Raw genomic sequence first — 17450 nt, forward strand, 5'->3', positions numbered from 1 at the left:
AAGAAGTGGAGGAAGGAATGACTACCACACTCCGGCGCGGAATGACTATCAATATTCTCTTGGAAAAATCACCATGCCTTACTATGATGGGAGCAACAAATGCACAACAAGGTCATGGGTACAGAAGCTTGACAACTATTTGTCATTGCATCCTATGCCAAAAGAGGATGCTATTAGATTTGTCGCCTTACACTTGGAGGGTGCTGCTCATGATTGGCGGTATCATGGATTGACCACACTCGGACGTATACACATCACTACCTATGTAGAGTTCACAGATAGATTGATAGAGAGGTTTGATCACAAGGATCCTGACATGTACTTCAGAGATCTAGCATAGTTGAAGCAGGTGGGTAACTTGGAGACTTACATTGGTGAGTTTCAGAGATTGTCAGTTATGGTGAATAAGTCCCCTCACACTTCTGTTTTTTTTGGCAGCAGCTATGATACCTTGCATCCGCATGGGTTAACAACATCTACACATATGTAGGATGCTATTCTCGAGTTGTCACATGATAGCACTCAAGAATTGGGTACTAATGACACATGGTATGATGAGGATTCATGTCATGACAAGTTTGATTTTTCAAATCAGACCTCAGAAAATAAGCTTGAAGATTTACTTATTGGCATGGAGTCCCAGGATCACGAGTTAGACAGACATGCACATACACTTGAGGTAGAAGTAGGTGAAGAGACTATCATACCAACATCTTATATTTTGCCAGTTGAGCCATCAATTGAGAATTTGAGATACATAGCAGCAGTTCCTTGGATGTTGATGTATGCATGGATGACTGCACATATGATGGTACTCATGATGTTGATTCAGATTCATTTCGCAATGCTAAATTCGAGTCAGAGAGCTCGTTTGGGAGTAGTCATCATCAATTGCTTGGACAACTTGAGGAGGATGTGAAAGTTGATCCTCTACTTAGTGGAGCAGCCACTAGTAATTTGATTACTCATGATGAAGATAACAATTTACAATGGCATGATATCATCACTGATTTGTTTGTTGGCAGCCCTACACCTAGTGATAAACATAAGGATATTAGGCATATGAGAGCTGGTTTGGTATACTTTGGCATCGAAGAAATGAAGAGGTCCGAAAAAAAGAACAAAGAATGGTTGCAAAAAGCCAAAAGGGCTAAATTAGTGGCTGCCACAGCAAGACAACATCTTCAGGAAGTCAAAAAGGCAGGTCAATCTCATCAACAAAGCAAGGCAAAGAAGGATGGATAGCATTAGAAGAGCCTTATTAGACAATGCTCACTCTATTGACTTTCTTCCTGAAAAGAGCATTGATAGTGGTGTTTGGAATTTCTCTAGTGCATGGGAATTTCTAGCAGGAATCATGAAGGAAATTCAGAGGAGTACATAGTGAGGAGTTTATATGACTTCGCATTTGATCCTCATGTGCGTGGCTTATTTCAGATGCATAATTCAGAAGCACTTATGTTGGATGACTCACTTTGTGCAAAGGTTGGGAACAAGTATGGACAGTTACTTGATGTTTTCCCCATAGGGTGTCAGGTTAAGACATTGCATAAATGACAAAAGTACACAGAATATATGGAACTCAAAAGTGCTTTATTGATTCATAGTAAGTCAATACATAAAATGATAGTAATATGTTCGACTACAATAACATCCCAAAGATTGGAAACAGATACAATGTAAAGGAGTCTGGTCAATTACCCGGTGCCAACTGCCGACGCTAACACAATTTACCTTAATGCTTAATTACCGGACAACATCATCCCCCCCAAAAAGAAATGTCGTCTCCGAATGACATACAACCAAAATGGGAATGATGTACAAGCAAAACTGAAACTCAAAACAACAAATCACTGGGGAGGGCAAGAGGGCGTACCTGAAGAAGGGGGCATTGATGTCGAAGCCAAATTGCGCCCGCAACCGCATCACTTGATCAGTGCGATAAGCAAGGTCCCGTGACTGCTTCACCCTGAATACAGTCATTTCAATAAGGACATTTCAGACTGAGATAATAGACCAGCGAGTTAGAAGGTGGCATATGAAGTATTTGACAATATTCCTTGGGTTGAAAATCATCAATTTCCACTCCTAGTTGACCAAGGGATATTATAGATTGGAGGAGATTGCACTACTCTTCCTAAGCTGCATATATATATGTAGTAACCTTCCACAAAATAACGGAGGAAAAACAGTGGGAGCGATGTAGTATGTTTGTTGTGACACCCTAACAGCAATAGTATGTTGGCCCACTCACATCCAATACAATGGGATCTACCTGCCACGAATGTATCCCTTTGGTTGAGGAAGCATAGACAAATAAAGTAACAAAAAAATCAATAAACAAGGGCTGTGTTAAGGAGCCAGTTGCAAGGGAAAGGAGAGACGTAAGAAAAAAAGAAATCACTGAGGGTCGAGCCAAGGGTCAGCCCAGCCAAGTGTTGAGCATAACAGCGGCTATAAGGATACCACCCAAATTCCTCAAGACCTACTAGTAAATGCACAATTAGTAAACAAAAGAAGAGAGGTGTAAAAAACCCATGTCTCACATATAATCCAATAGCAGCATATATATATATATATATATGCCCATGATGCTCTCTCTTCTTAATGAGTTGAAGCCAAAAACATTCTTGCAGTTGCCCCTGTTCTCCATCGCTTGTCATTGATCACCATAGCCCGTTGCCGCTCTACTCCCATACTTTTCTCTATCCCTCTTGTCCAAGACATAATGATTAGGGTTCTTGCAATTCAAAGTGGACTTGAAACTAAATTCAATTTTCCCTAATGACTTTACTCTTTAACTTGAAAAAAGGCCTCTATTCTACGTGCCTGCTCGTGTCACTTCCAAAAGGAAGGAGTCAAAATGAAAAAATGAAAAAAAGATATACATGTAACAAATCCTTAGCACTATACCTAAGAGGCCACATGAGAAATGCCTTAAAAGATGCGCTAGGAGAAAAATATCATTTGAAATAAGATAATACCATTTTTCTTTAAATGCTAAAAGCAATTGAATAAATCTTTTCTTTTCCTTTCAAGTGGAGATCCCTTAATTCTAGGAAAACAAAATAAACTATAATTAAAGAAGGGAGCCTTGATTTTATACGTGTAAATTTCTTTAAAAGTAAATATATATATAATTGTTGTGCGTTGCACACGCCCCCTGTCGCCGACAGGGTCCCCCTTTCCAGTTTTGAGTTTTTTTTTATCGTCATCCCGAGAATCGAAGCAGAGTTTCTCGTGTCTCCTCGAGCGAGTTCGTGATCAGTTCGTAAGCTGATCGACGTTGGAGTAATGAACCAATGAGTCCTCTTGACTGATCTGGCTTTCGGGCGTAAATGTCGAAAGTTTGTTCCAAAATTCCAAAGCCTAACGCAATGCAAGCATTCATTTTTCGGACTCCAGGTCCGAACTTGGCGAAAGTCAAGTTGAGGTAAAAGGGAAACGTTATGCGCTCCCCCTTTTGGATGTAAGCGTCCGAAGGTGAAAATTCAAAATTTGAAAGCATAAGGTGGCAATCGCATTCCAGACCCTAGGTCCGAAATTTCCAAAAAGTTAAAGTTTCAAAACATAACACTGCCCAGCCATTTCGGACCTTAGGTCCGAACTTCAGTGAAAGTTAAGTTTTAAAGCATATAGGCGAATAGCCATTTCGGACCCCAAGCTCCGAATTTCAACCAAGGCGAAATAAAGTTAAAACAACGTTTTCGGACCCCGCGTCCGAATAACACAAAGTGTTAAGTTTTAAAAACACAACAAAACAACGTTTTCGGACCCCCGCGTCCGAATAACACAAAGCGTAAGGTTTTAAAACACATATCAGACACGCACTTCGGACCCCCGCGTCCGAATAACACAAAGTGTTAAGTTTTTAAAACATATCAAATGGCGCATGCCTACTTCGGACCCCCGCGTCCGAATGAAGAGGGCGAAGTGTAAGTTTTTTTAAAGCAACATCAAAAAACAACGTTTCGGACCCCCGCGTCCGAATATCGACCAAGGGCGAAGTAAGTTTTAAAAAACGCATATCATGCATACTTCGGACCCTAAGCTCCGAAAAGGGCGAAGTAAGTTTTAAAAAACGCATATCATGCATACTTCGGACCCTAAGCTCCGAAAAGGGCGAAGTAAGTTTTAAAAAACGCATATCATGCATACTTCGGACCCTAAGCTCCGAAAAGGGCGAAGTAAGTTTTAAAAAACGCATATCATGCATACTTCGGACCCTAAGCTCCGAAAAGGGCGAAGTTGAAGTTTTAAAAAAACATATCAAACAGCGTCTTCGGACCCTAGGCTCCGAAAAGAGACAAAGTTAAAGTTTTTTTAAAGCAACATAAACAGCGTTTTCGGACCCCCGCGTCCGAATGAAAAGGGCGAAGTGTAAGTTTTAAAACACATCAAATAACATTCTTCGGGCCCTAAGCTCCGAAAAGGAAAGTGTGGTGTTTCAAAAACAACATCGAGACGCACTTCGGACCCCCGCGTCCGAATGACCAAGGGCGAAGTAAGTTTTTAAAGGGATTTCTCCAGCATCAAAATGCATACTTCGGGCCCTAAGCTCCGAATGAAAAGGGCGAAGTGTAAGTTTTAAAACATATCAAATAACATTCTTTGGACCCTAAGCTCCGAAAAGGAAAGTGTGGTGTTTCAAAAGCAACATCGAGACGCACTTCGGACCCCCGCGTCCGAATAACAAAGACAGTATAAGCTTTTAAAACAACATCAAAACGCACTTCGGACCCCCGCGTTCGAGCTTCAACAAGGTCGGGCAAACCACATTTCGGACCCTAAGCGTCCGAAATTCCAAGGTGAAAGTTTAAAAACGAAGTCCAAAAAGCAAGCAAAACATTAAACGCAGAAGGCACAGTGTGTAACGCGGAGGTCAGGACGAGCACACCCGCGAAGGTTAGATTCGAAAACCTCCAATGCAAAATTCGAAAGGAACTCTTAAATCCGAAAGCAAGGAGGTAAGACACTGCATCATCCTCCCATCGACCATTTAAAATTCAGGTTGCTAGGCACAAAACCATGTGAAATTGATAAATCCTCTTTCATCTTCCAAACTGCGAAAATTTAAACAGGAAGGATAACCGTTGGGATTCAAATTTTGCAGGGTCATCCGCTCGCCCCACCGCAAGGTCGAGCAATCACCCATCATTCGCTCCGATCAGGTAAGTACGCCTTATCGCGTACGGTCATTTAAAATGTGTGGATCAAATACGCAAATACGCAAAATTTGAAATGCTTAGAGTCTGCATCTCCATCATTCGAGCATCCAAAATTTAGGACTTATTCCCGGAGTTTGGCCGAAAACTGCATCTCTTTTCAAAATTCTCATGTTTTGTCTTTGTTAAAATTAATCAAAAAATTCGAAAGTGAGAACACTTAGTCATAAATCTTCAGGAATATGATGCTGTTGAAGTTAATCAGATTGTTAGCCCAGAATGATATTTAAACGAATCTCGGTCTGTTGAAACACTTCTGTTATTATCTAACCCGCATCGTCATTCTCGTATCACCTTGTAATCCGTGTCTGGCTGTGCAGGATAAATGCCTAAATCAGCGGCAGAATCATCAAGAACACCCGCTGCAGCAGAAACCTCACGAGCATCCAAATCAGACGTCCCACGGAAAGTTGAAAGAATGAAGTATCAGTATCAGAGAGGAGGGTTAAGAGAGTCAAAGGTCCAGAGCATCTGGGACAACATTGGTGACACCGACCTTGGCCATATTGATATTCAGGATTTCAGGGATCGGGACTTCTCACCCAATGCATATGGCAGGCCTAGGCAAATGCTAGAAAGTGGCATCGCCCAAGCAGCAGGTTTTCCTCCAGCAATCCAGAACTATGAATTAGTAGTGGAAGCTGCTCGGCATTATGAGCCAAAGTCCAGATTAGTGCTTCTGGAAGATATCACTATTGCCGACTTCTCCCCGGAGGCTATCGGTGATGCATTTGATATCCCCTTTCCAAATAATCCCATAGCTACAACAATGGACGAGGCACAGGGGGCATATGATATGAACCCAGCCCGATGCAGGGCATTGATTAACGAAGAATGGTTCAAAGAAAAAAGGCCTTCAAGCACCAGGATTGTGAAAAAGACCCCCAGAAGTGACTTTCATAATGAACATGGCGATATGGTCACCTTACTTAGCCGAGTCATGGGACTTCCTAAGTCCAACTACTTTGAAGAATGGATGTTCTATTTTACAGAACAAGTCTTTGCCGGAAAGTCTAAGTTTGACTGGGCCCAGATCATAAGTGATAACATCCACGCTCAGCTGATTGAGCTTGAGACAAAGAAGTATTTCACCATGACCTCCTATTTGGTCTATATGTTCGCAAAGAACCAGCCACTGCCAGGATTAATAATGAAAGGTGAGATCGGGAATGGGCCTAGTCAGGTAAAAGTTTATGATTGCTACCCGCAGCTGCACTACCAGGATATAGCTCAAAGGGAAAAGAGCAGCCCGGCTTACGCGGTCGGACAGTACGAACGTGTCAACGACGCCTTCACAATGCGCCTAGTCAGGCTAATGCAGGGAGGGTTACACATAAGGCTCTCAGAGCAAGCTACCATTTTAGTGCAGAGGTATGGGGCCTGGTTTATTCAGTTCCCAAGATTCTCCTACATCCGAATTGCTGGCTTTGAAGGTGCCCCCCTTCGACTTCCGCGGTACCCAACCGATAAAGTAGTCCTCATGGAGGTGGCAAGACAATCACGCCCTGCCGGCATATTATTACGAGAAAGCAAGCAGGCTGGATTCGCATTTCCAATGATCATAGGCAACCATGATGTCCAATTGAGAACTCCCACCCTAGCAGAAGAGTCCCTTGCAGAGCTAGCCTCTTATGGCCTACAGGAACATTTCCCAAGAAAATGTTTTGATCATGACAATTTGGCGAAGAGAGCTTACGGTAGGCGCTACAGAGCAAAGGAGTCAATTGAAGATTACTGGAAAAATTGCTCCGATGACTACGAAGTCAAGCGACGGGAATATTCTAGATTGAGTGTGCAGCCAATGCAACTCTTTGAGTACCGTCGGGTCCCGGATCAGCTCACAGACTCGGGGAACTGTCTCCAAGTCCGGGAATTCGAAGCAGTAAGGCATCTCTTGCCAGGCGTTGATTGGTCTCAAGACCCAATCACGGATTTCGAAGCAGTCATGGCAGCCCCGGCAAGATACACAGATTAGTGGTTACAACACCAGATCGAGAGGCTAGTCCATGAAGGGGTCCAGTTTACTTACCATCTGATGGGCAATTTCGACTCTCAGTCTTCCGAAGATGAAAGGACATCAGCTGAAAAACCAGAGAAAAGGAAGAAAGCTAAGGCTTGCAAAGGGACTCGGGCGTCCAAGAGAACAAGGAGGGAGAAGATTCCCATAAGAAGGCCAGAGACCACTTCATCTTCAGACCCCAGTTCGTCCGATGATGCCATAGATTTGGATTGCATACCTGCTCCGCCTTCCCAGAGCGACATAGAGGCATTCCAAGCCAATGATCCTCCTGCTCCAGATATGTCGGACACCGAGCAAAAGGGCCCCAATCCGACTAAGCCGGGTGACCAGATAGAGGAAGGAGAAATCCCATCCACCCAGGGGATCGAAGTGCATGAACCTACCCAGCAGAGCCGCCATGAATTACTACTCCTCCATGCAGCCAAGGACGACTCAACTGTCGAAGGGGAACAAAGAACAGACGAGATCCATGAGCTCGAGGGAACCAAGGAGCCACCATCACAGGAAGATGTCAGACAATTATTCAGTGAGATAGGGGAGAACTCAGATGCAAACAAAGAGCTTCCTCCTTCTTCCACCCCTCCGATGGCGGGACAGCTGTTAATTTGTGATCAGCCAGTTGGAAGCATAGGAGCACAAGGTGCTAACTTAACCCTATCCTCAACCCAGACAGTGCCTCAAGAGTGGCTGATCGCCAGAGCTCAGCGCAGGGCCGCCACCAGGGCGCCCATCGATCTAGAGGACATCTTCTCACGAATGGATCAAGCGAAAGCAAAAGGGAAGAAGAAACCGAGAACATACTCTAAGATAACCAAGGATGGGCAAAGGAACCGCACTCTTCATATTGCTACCCCGCCCGTAAACAAGCCAGCAGATCAAATAACCCTGGCAGATTATAGCATTACGACTGTCCCCATTGGACGAGCTACAAAAGAGCAAGAAAAGGAGGAATTTAAGGACTCAGTGCAGAACATACTCAGACAGCTCGAGGAAATCACGGCTGAAAAGGACATGTATCGGGCCCGTGCTGAACAAGCCGAGGGATACATCGATAAGCTCCTACGGCCACTACACAACCCCTCTGAATCCCATATTCCCCCAATGGCATTGGCGCAGAGGACCACAACTGAATTCGAAGGAATCCGGGATACCGCAAAGGCCGTTAAGGAATGGGTGCAAGACATCAAGAAAAAGGGAGAACAGATCCTTAAAGAAGTAAAAGAAATGGCTCTCCATCGAGAGCTCACTCTAGTCAGGCTGTTGGAAGTAAAGAGAGAATCCCTTCACATGCATGAAGTAGCGGCCTCTACCCTTCCCCTCCTAAGAGCTCTTTTCTGGACACATACACAAATTCCCACACTGCCTGACATCTTGAATCCCCATAGCATCAGTGTTCTCAAGGAATGGTACTGGACCGTCACCATGAAGAACGACGCCCAGGAAATTATTGACAAAGAAAATGACGCATGTGAGGCAATTCTGGGGAGCATGCAAGAACTAGGCAAGACCATCCTCCGATCAATGGTTTCGGGGTGGATAAATGACTTGTCCGACAGTGTAATCCGGCCGGATTGGGAGGAAAGATTGGGAGCAGATAAGGTTTCTTATTCCATTGAAGACTTGAGTTTTGCTGGTCAGTTCCATTCAGACATATTATGCTTCGAGCGTAATCGCTCCAACTGGAAGGACGGTTTAAGGCACGTGGACCAGTATCTCGAAGGCATGCAATACAAAATTCGCCACCCTCCCATGCCGCCTTTTAATCCCCTCTTCCAATTATGCATCAAGTTTCAGGAATATGTCCGCGAGGAACGAGCAGCAGGTCGTGATTTATGGCGAGAGTACCTGCATGGCGAAGACCAGTTTCTGCAAAAGGAATGTGAAACCACGATAGAGAAAGTAGTTTCTCAAAAATGCCTTTTTCCCTCCAAGTCTTAAAAAGCGCACTTTTGTCCCAAAAAGGTGACAGTTGACTTTTGGTCAACATATTGTAAAGTTTTTTGGTGCACCTCCCTTTTTTGGATTATTTCAAAAGTTGTAATTATCCTTTGGTAGTTATTGCTCCTTTTGGGGTAGTTGTAGATATTTATCCCCCTATTTATGAGTGTGGGTCCCTCTTTTTGTAAGGATGAATCTGGGCCACTAGTTTAGATTAGATCTTGGCCGTTCATCCATTTTTGAAACCTATTTAAGGGGACTGGTTTTCCCTCATTTAGGAGGAAGTTCTTGAATTGTTGCGAAAGCTCTGAAGAAATTTTGCAGGAATTAATACAATGGATTGAAATTACCTTCAAATTTCCTTGTGAGTGCATGGTCTCCTTCTTCATTTAAATTAGAAAGCTTTTAAATTATGTCTGTTCATTTTACACAGCAGTTCTTACCAAGCATCTGATAGAATCTTCACAGTCCATACCATTAGAGGATAGCTGATTGCTTTTTTCCTTTCTGCATGGTTAATCTGGGCTATTTTATGATTCAGTTCGATTATCAAAAGTACACATATCATGAATGTAGAAGTTCTAATATTGTATTTGATAATATGAAAATCTGGTTTCTCCTTTGAAGATTGCACTGAGTTTATGCAAACATTGTGTCTGAATGACTGATGATGCTTAATTTGGTTTCCCGGAGGTGTCTGTCTGCTTGGGTAAATCTGTTGTCCTAGTTAACATTTACCATTCTCTTTCTCCCTACCCTTCCTTTCTTTCCTCCCAATTTTATCCCCTTTTTTTAGAAATCCGCAGTCTTGCTAAATCAGCTTCAAATTAATCAACATCACCTGAAAGAAAACCAAAAGAGGTCCCTGGGAATTCGTATATGAAATTACTAATCAAACGTAAGCCCCCTTGTGTTTCCAGCAAAAAACACATCAAGCCACTGAGAGATCCCGCAGTCAAGACCTGACAAAAGAAACCTTGAGGTTATCCCCATTGATCAAAACGTAGAAAATAGCATTAGGGATTCCCTTATTTCAAGAGAGGGTAGGATACTCAGTGAGTTTATTCTATTCTGCGTTGGCCGTATGGAGTTTGCAGCGATGCGATTTCATCCACGTCAACAATAATCTAGCAAGAGACTGTCTAATGGTTATGTAATTATTTAATTTGCTCGAGGAACAATAGTAATTGACAAATTTATTATTATGCAAGTGATTGCAAATGGGACAAATAGATAATTATTTAGAGTAAATAATTATCTGTATTAAAGAAAAATTGGGACAATGGATTAAAATTTGAATCCATAAGAAAAGGAAATATACCATAGCTAGTGTTATTGTTCTTACAAGTAATTCTTATTGGTAAACCTTAACGGCAAGGAATTATCATGTCAATCAAACATTGATGATGAATGACTCTATTGTGAGGATGCATATCTCATATATGGATAGGTGTATTCAATCTTAGAATGAAGCATGCTTGACTTTTATTTATCTCCACTAACCCAAGTTAAGCCATAGTTGAAAATAAATAAATCTCTTACCTTATCATCATCCTCATAATCGAGACTACTTAAGAGTATGGCATGTACTTCTCACACCTAGAACATTAGCTTCCCTAAATTAAAAAGGAATTATTCTTTCATATCACTCATTCGAAGGATAGCTATAAGGGGATCATTTCACATTGTTAATGGTTACTCTAGTAATATCACCTCATAGTCACCTTAATCATTGTGCAAACTGTGAAGAGAGTCTAAGATGTTGCCTTTATTTTCAAATTAAAAAAAAAGTATTGATTTCTTAGGGGAATGTTTTGGGCATTACAATTCAATTATAATCATTAGTTTTGTTGCGTTTGATGAGCACACACTTATACTGAGAGCACATGGGGTTGTGAATCAGTATAAGATAAAATTTTACTTATGTAAAAATCCAACAACCATGAAAATAGCAATCAGAAAAGATCTTCCAAGTAAGAAACACGAGATATAAATGGAAACCTTTTTGGGATAAAACCCCCGAGAAAAGACTGCTTGGATCTACAATCCAAATCTAGTCAACAATGAAGTTTACAAATCTTCGTAGGCACCAACCACTGGAGACAGCACTCCCCACCACTAAGCACCAACTTAGAAAGAGATACCAATCTCTTCTATTAGGATGCACCAACCTCCAAATGAACAAAACTATTGTCTTCTTGATTATTGCTTCTTTAAGGCATGTTAATCATGTGAATCTCCTTCATAAAATCTGGTCTAAATCTGCTATAAATCTCCTCGAAAGTCTCCTATAAATCTTAAAGATATTTCTTTAATTGCTTGCCTTGCACTTCCCCCACTCATCTTCTGTTATACCCTACTTACGCCTCTTCACCCAAGGGAGGGAATCCTATAGGAGGTTGGCCACATTCTAGAATAAATAAATTTATTTTATTTTAATTTCTTCCCAACTTGGGCAGCAACCACATCAGGAGGGTCAGCCCATTCCACATAGGCCCTAATTAATATTAAATAACAGTTCTCAAGAGGTGTCAGCCACTTCACATATTTAGATCATAAATTAAAATGGAATAATTCATGGGTCAGCCCAATAAAAATTATAATTCCAATGCAGCCATAAATGAGGGTCACCATCTTTTTTATCTTAATAAATGTATGAAGAAAGTGATTAGTAGCCTTTGGCCTTTGGCAGTGATTGTGATCTACTCTCCTTTGACATCAATGACAACAATATTTCCAACAGTTAATTTTGTACATTGCAAATTATGGCTATTTTATATAATTTTAATATTTAATAATACTATATATTATTGTACAGCCATAACCAAGCAGTACCAAACCCATACAAACAAACAGGCAAACCACCATATATGTATCCAACTTGCGCCTTCATACTCACAAACATGAGTACAAGGAAAGGGAATGAAATTTTGGTGTAGATTCAAACTGAATCAATTTGGATGTTCTGCCACCACGCAATTTTCTTTTTTTTAAGGAGTCAATAGCCAACATACTTTTACTACTAACGGCAATTGGGTTGCATGCGATTCTTCTAATCTACCTATATCGTCTGATGTCAATGATGACAAAGATATTGATATTGATGATGAAAAAAATGACATTAATTACACATTGTATTATTTCAATATTTAACAATGAATATCTATCACGACATTAAAATTTGACAATTTGATATCAAAATAGAATGATGAAAATTTATAATTTATAATATTTATGGTACTTATAGTTAGCATATACATCATATGTGGTTTTCTCAACTTAACCCTGTTTTTTAGGCTACATATATGTGTATTTATGATATTTTTCAAGTTTTTTGTACGGACATACTCAAAACATACCAACACTCCCTGCCCCCCCAAAAAGAAAAAAAATAAAAATGTCATACTAGCATATTGTATGCATATACTTTTACCTATTCCTAACTTCAATTTGGTAACACAATATATGAAATTTAAATACAATACGCTTCCAATTCATCCTTTCTAGGCTCAAAATCTAGGTCCAAGTCAATCCAACCAAGGTTTTTGGCAAGGGGCTTTTTTTCTTTTACAATGACTTTGTTCCAAATGAACCCAATCCATCAAAGATTTGTCTGTGGTGTGAGGTCATGCTACGCAGCCAAACATCCTTGTCATTATATTCTACATCTGAGCATGCATCACTGCTTTTGTTTAGCGTCCCTACTAAAACCCTTAAGGATTATGTTGAACGAGCTGAATGGAATGAGACACTATTCAAACATTATTTCTCGCAAGGATTTAAACGCTTTCCCTTATTGTGTAAGGTCTTCCATAAATGCATCGCTCGGGCATCCTTCCTAAGCAAATAGATGCCTCAAAATATTTTTGTAAAATTATTTTTCATTATTCAATATTTTTTTGTAGAATTAGTTTTTCACCTTTTTCTCTTGATCCTTTATTTAATTTAACTTAACAAATATCTAATTTTAACGCCTGGCTCAAGAAGCTCTTTGTGAGATGTATCTTGAAATGTCGTTTTCTGTTCGAAATTGAAATCTAATCCTTGGTCTTGGTAGTGTTTGGGCGATCTGAATCCACTAAAGCCTCTTGGCTGACTGGCGAAAAGTGATTTCGCCCTATTGTTCAATTTCGGCCTACAAGTTGGTTTTGAAAATATATTCTGCATTGGCATTTTCGAGCTAAAAGCCACTTTGCGAACTTGGTTACTTAATGCCCTTCTATCTTTTAAAAGTTTTCCCTTATCTTCCGAAAATAGGCAAAAATGGGGGGTTTGGATGGTTCTTCAAACTTTTCACTTCTGCGTTTAACCCTTAGGCGTCTTGGGCATTTTGCTCCTCAACAAACTATTTAACCTCTGCGGATTTCCCTGTCGTTGAAAATGGGGTTTATGGCATTTCTGCAAGGTTTTGTTGTAATGTCCCCTTTTTAGCGCAACATGATATGGGGTGTCGTTAGCCTATTCTGACACGGTCCCGAAGGCTAACAAGGACATTGGTGGGATCCTAAGGTGTTTTGGCCTAGGTGTTTTCAGTTTCAGGCCAATCGGTGCTGCTCTGACAGGGTTTCTAGACACTTACTATTTATAGTAAGTTAGTCTCCAAGCAGTGACTTGAAATTTTTAGCGTTTCCCTGGTTGGCATAATTATCAGTAAAAAATATTTGAAGGCGACATTGATTTAGAGGGATTATCAACAATGTTTTAATATTTAACGATAAAGTGTAAAGTTAAATTAAATATTTAACTTTATTGTTATATTATAAGGTTGGGAATATAAAGTAATGTTTAAACTATTAAAAGTTCCCTTTAATGTGTACATTGTGGGAAATAATATTTTATTCTAAAATGTATTATCCCACATTTAGGAAATGAAGTGTTTGCATCCAGGAAGAAGATATAAATTGAGGTTGAGAGCTCTCTTTTCGGATATGCTTGGATGAGATTAATGTTATGCTGTTGGATTTCGTAGAGATTTGATTATTGGGCTTGGAGGACGGAATCCCTCTTTGCTAGCATTCTCTTCGCTGTTGAAAGACAGTCAGGAGGATTAATGGTGTTTTCATTCAAGAAACACATTGGGCTTCATCTGGTGCTCTCGCATGAAGTTTTTACAGGGGTTTGAAAGTGTAGATTTGAAGATAGTGATTTTGCTACAGTACCACGTGAATAGTGTTTTGCTACAGTACCACATGAATAGTGTTTTTGCTACAGTGCCGCGTGAATAGTGTTTTGCTACAGTGCCATGAATAGTGCTGCTATAGTGCATGAACAATGTTGGTATGAAGTTTACTTGTTTTTCCTGCTGATTAGAAGTTTGGAAGGCTACCATTACATCTGCAGACCACTACAACATTCAATTCCAGGTTTTTTCTATCATATTTTCATAACTAAGCATTGTAATTGTTGAATACAAACCTGAATAATTGTCGCAGCCCATAAGGCAGTTGAATGTGCACATTTATATTGCAAATCAGATTTAACAACAAATAAGAAGTTTCGGGTTTTGCATATATTGTTGTATGTTTGTCAAGTGTTTGATAAAATGCCATGTTGATTATTAAGCAATTTAATTGATATCACATAGTAGTTTGCAAGTCTCTTTCATTGGAAAAATAGGGGTGGTCTTTACAGTGGTATCAGAGCTATAAGTCCTGCCATCCTGTGGAGGTCTTACAGAGACTTTGGAACAGCCGGATAGAGGGAAAAGTGTTTGACGAAATATCAAAACACTAAAATCAGAAATTAATGAATTAAAAAACATGCTAAGCATGTATGTTTAAGCATGCAACAGGGGCCTTATAACTTCCACCATACCAAAGCAAGACAAAACAGAAATTTGAACTCACAGAGCGAGCAGTTTAGTTCATCCGTGTAGGTGGACATAGAATCCAGTCATACAGACAGAGGAGATATTCTTTGATCAGGACAGCAGTATGGGTGACCGAGATGATAGGAATACCGGTCCAGATCAGGGGGAGGTAATGTTCAGACAGTTACTGGGTACGTTAGAGCAAGGGCAGCATATGCAGCAGGAGCAGAATAGGCGAATGGACATGATGTTGCAGCTTATGGCTAGACAAATGGGCGTCAATATTAATCTAGGTGATGCGAACAATGGAAACGATAACAATAGGGTCAATGATAATAATGGAGGCCGAGGCAACAACAATGGGCCTGAGAATAACATTAATGGTAATAATGGACATGGCAACAATGGGAATGAGGCGGATAACTTTGGACACGTTGCACGCCCAGCTCGAACAGTGAGCTCGAGACCTCTTCTACCCACCTTCCCACCTAGGGATCCGGTTCAACCAGTGAACGAACCGCAAATTACTGAGTTACAGGGTCAGTTCAGGAGGGACTGGGAGGCCAGTGGACCCGAGTTTCAGGCAGATATTTCCCTCAGAGATTATATGGACTTGAGGATGAGACATATGCCTAGAGCAGGAGGGAGGAATCAGAATTTTGAGCTGAGAAAGAAAGTTGGAAAACTTTCCTTGCTTTATTATGATGCTTCAGGGAAGATGACCGCACGAGCTTGGGTGTAGAAGGTAGATACATACTTGCAGCTAAATCCTATCCCTGAGGAGGAGGCTATCAAGTATGCGGCTATGCATTTGGACGGCGTTGCGCATGAATGGTGGCATCATGGCATGGTGACTCTAGGGCATAATCAGATTACATCCTATGAGGAATTCACAGAAAGATTGATTGAGAGATTTGACACTAGGGATCCCGAGTTACATTTCAAGGAGCTAGCACAGTTAAAACAGTCAGGTTCTGTGGATGCTTACATCGCCGAGTTTCAACGTTTGTCTGTACTTGTTACTGATATCTCTCCTAGGAGATTGGTGGTGTTATTTTGTGATGGGTTTGCTGATCCATTACGTGGTTGGGTGAAGGGACATGATCCACTCACCTTAGTAGAAGCAACTAAAAAGGCACGAGATTTAGCCCCTTCGGTATACAAAGGAAAATACCATTCAACAGATTCTTCCTACCGCAAGGACAAAGACAAAAAACCATTTCAGAAAGAGTATAACAAACCCAAAGAAGGATCAAAAGGACTAGACAGTGAAACCTTGAATGAACTTCGAAAGAAGAAACTGTGCTTCCAGTGTAGAGAGCCTTGGGACTTATCTCATAAATGCCCTCTCAAGGCTAAGGCAAATCAAATGGAGTATTTTTAAGCAGAGGAGTCAGAGTCAGAGGGGGAGGATCAGCACTCCAATTCAGATGAGGGTAACACGATAGAGGAGAGCAGCATTCCTAAGGATGATAGATCGTTGGCACGCTTGACAGGGGCCCAAAAGGCAATCACATTTAAGGTTAGGGGTACTATCTAGGGGTAGAAAGTGATATCTCTCATTGACACTGGGGCTACACATAACTTTATAGATACACAGTTGGTAGCCAGGAGAGGCTTGCAAACAGAGGAGCATGATGGTTTTAGAGTCATGGTGGCTAATGGCCAAAAGCTATTATGTACTCAGAAGGTTTCAAATCTTCACATTAGATTTGGAGATGGCTATGAGTTAGAGGATGATTTCTATGTTGTGGACATGGGAGATTACGACGTCATCCTCGGTATGACATGGATGGCATCGCTGGTTGAGTTCACTTTCAACCTAGCGAAGTTGGAAATGAGGTTTCAGCATGAGGGTAGGACTGTTGTACTTAGGGGACTTTCAGATGGGAGTTGCAGGGTAGTCTCTTTGAGGAGAATGGAGAGACTTTTTCGGCATAATGACATAGAGTGGGCAACAGAGTGCTTAGTCATGTCATCTTCACCGGAGCCTTGGGTGAAGAGTCATCCACCAGATATACAGGAGATTTTTGACAGACATGCCAAGGTATTCAGTGATATTCCTCATGGGGTTCCTCCTGACAGGGGTGCAGAGCATGTTATTGAGCTAGAGGAGGGAGCCAAACCAGTGATGATCACTCCCTATCATCATCCTAAGAAACATAAAGATGAGATAGAGAAGGCAATTAAGGAGTTGTTGGAAATGGGGCACATCAGGCCTAGCAAATGCCCCTTTGCTTCAGCTGTAGTTCTGGTAAAGAAGAAGGATGGGACAATGCGCATGTGCATCATCGATTATAGGGCATTGAATAAGAAAACAATAAAAAACAGATATCCCATTCCTCGGATTGATGAGTTGATTGATGAATTGCATGGAGCGTGCTTTTTCACCAAAATAGACTTACGGTCTGGATACCATCAGATCAGGATGAGGGCAGAGGACATTGAGAAAACTGCT

At 41.1% G+C, this 17450-nt stretch overlaps 1 protein-coding gene across 2 annotated transcripts in view; it reads right to left on the minus strand.

The window, feature by feature from the left end:
- The window catches only part of LOC131061502 (uncharacterized), a 267609-nt gene that overhangs the window by 24369 nt on the left and 225790 nt on the right, over positions 1-17450 (minus strand). The window contains exon 12 of one of the 2 annotated variants that reach the window (XR_009358652.1): positions 1877-1969. The exons of the other annotated variant lie outside the window; for it this stretch is intronic. The gene's annotated coding sequence lies outside the window, so the exon portion shown is untranslated. The remainder of the gene's footprint in view (positions 1-1876; positions 1970-17450) is intronic. 2 annotated transcript variants of the gene reach the window in all.

Source organism: Cryptomeria japonica, chromosome 8 (genome assembly GCF_030272615.1).
Source record: "Cryptomeria japonica chromosome 8, Sugi_1.0, whole genome shotgun sequence".
NCBI lineage: Eukaryota > Viridiplantae > Streptophyta > Pinopsida > Cupressales > Cupressaceae > Cryptomeria > Cryptomeria japonica.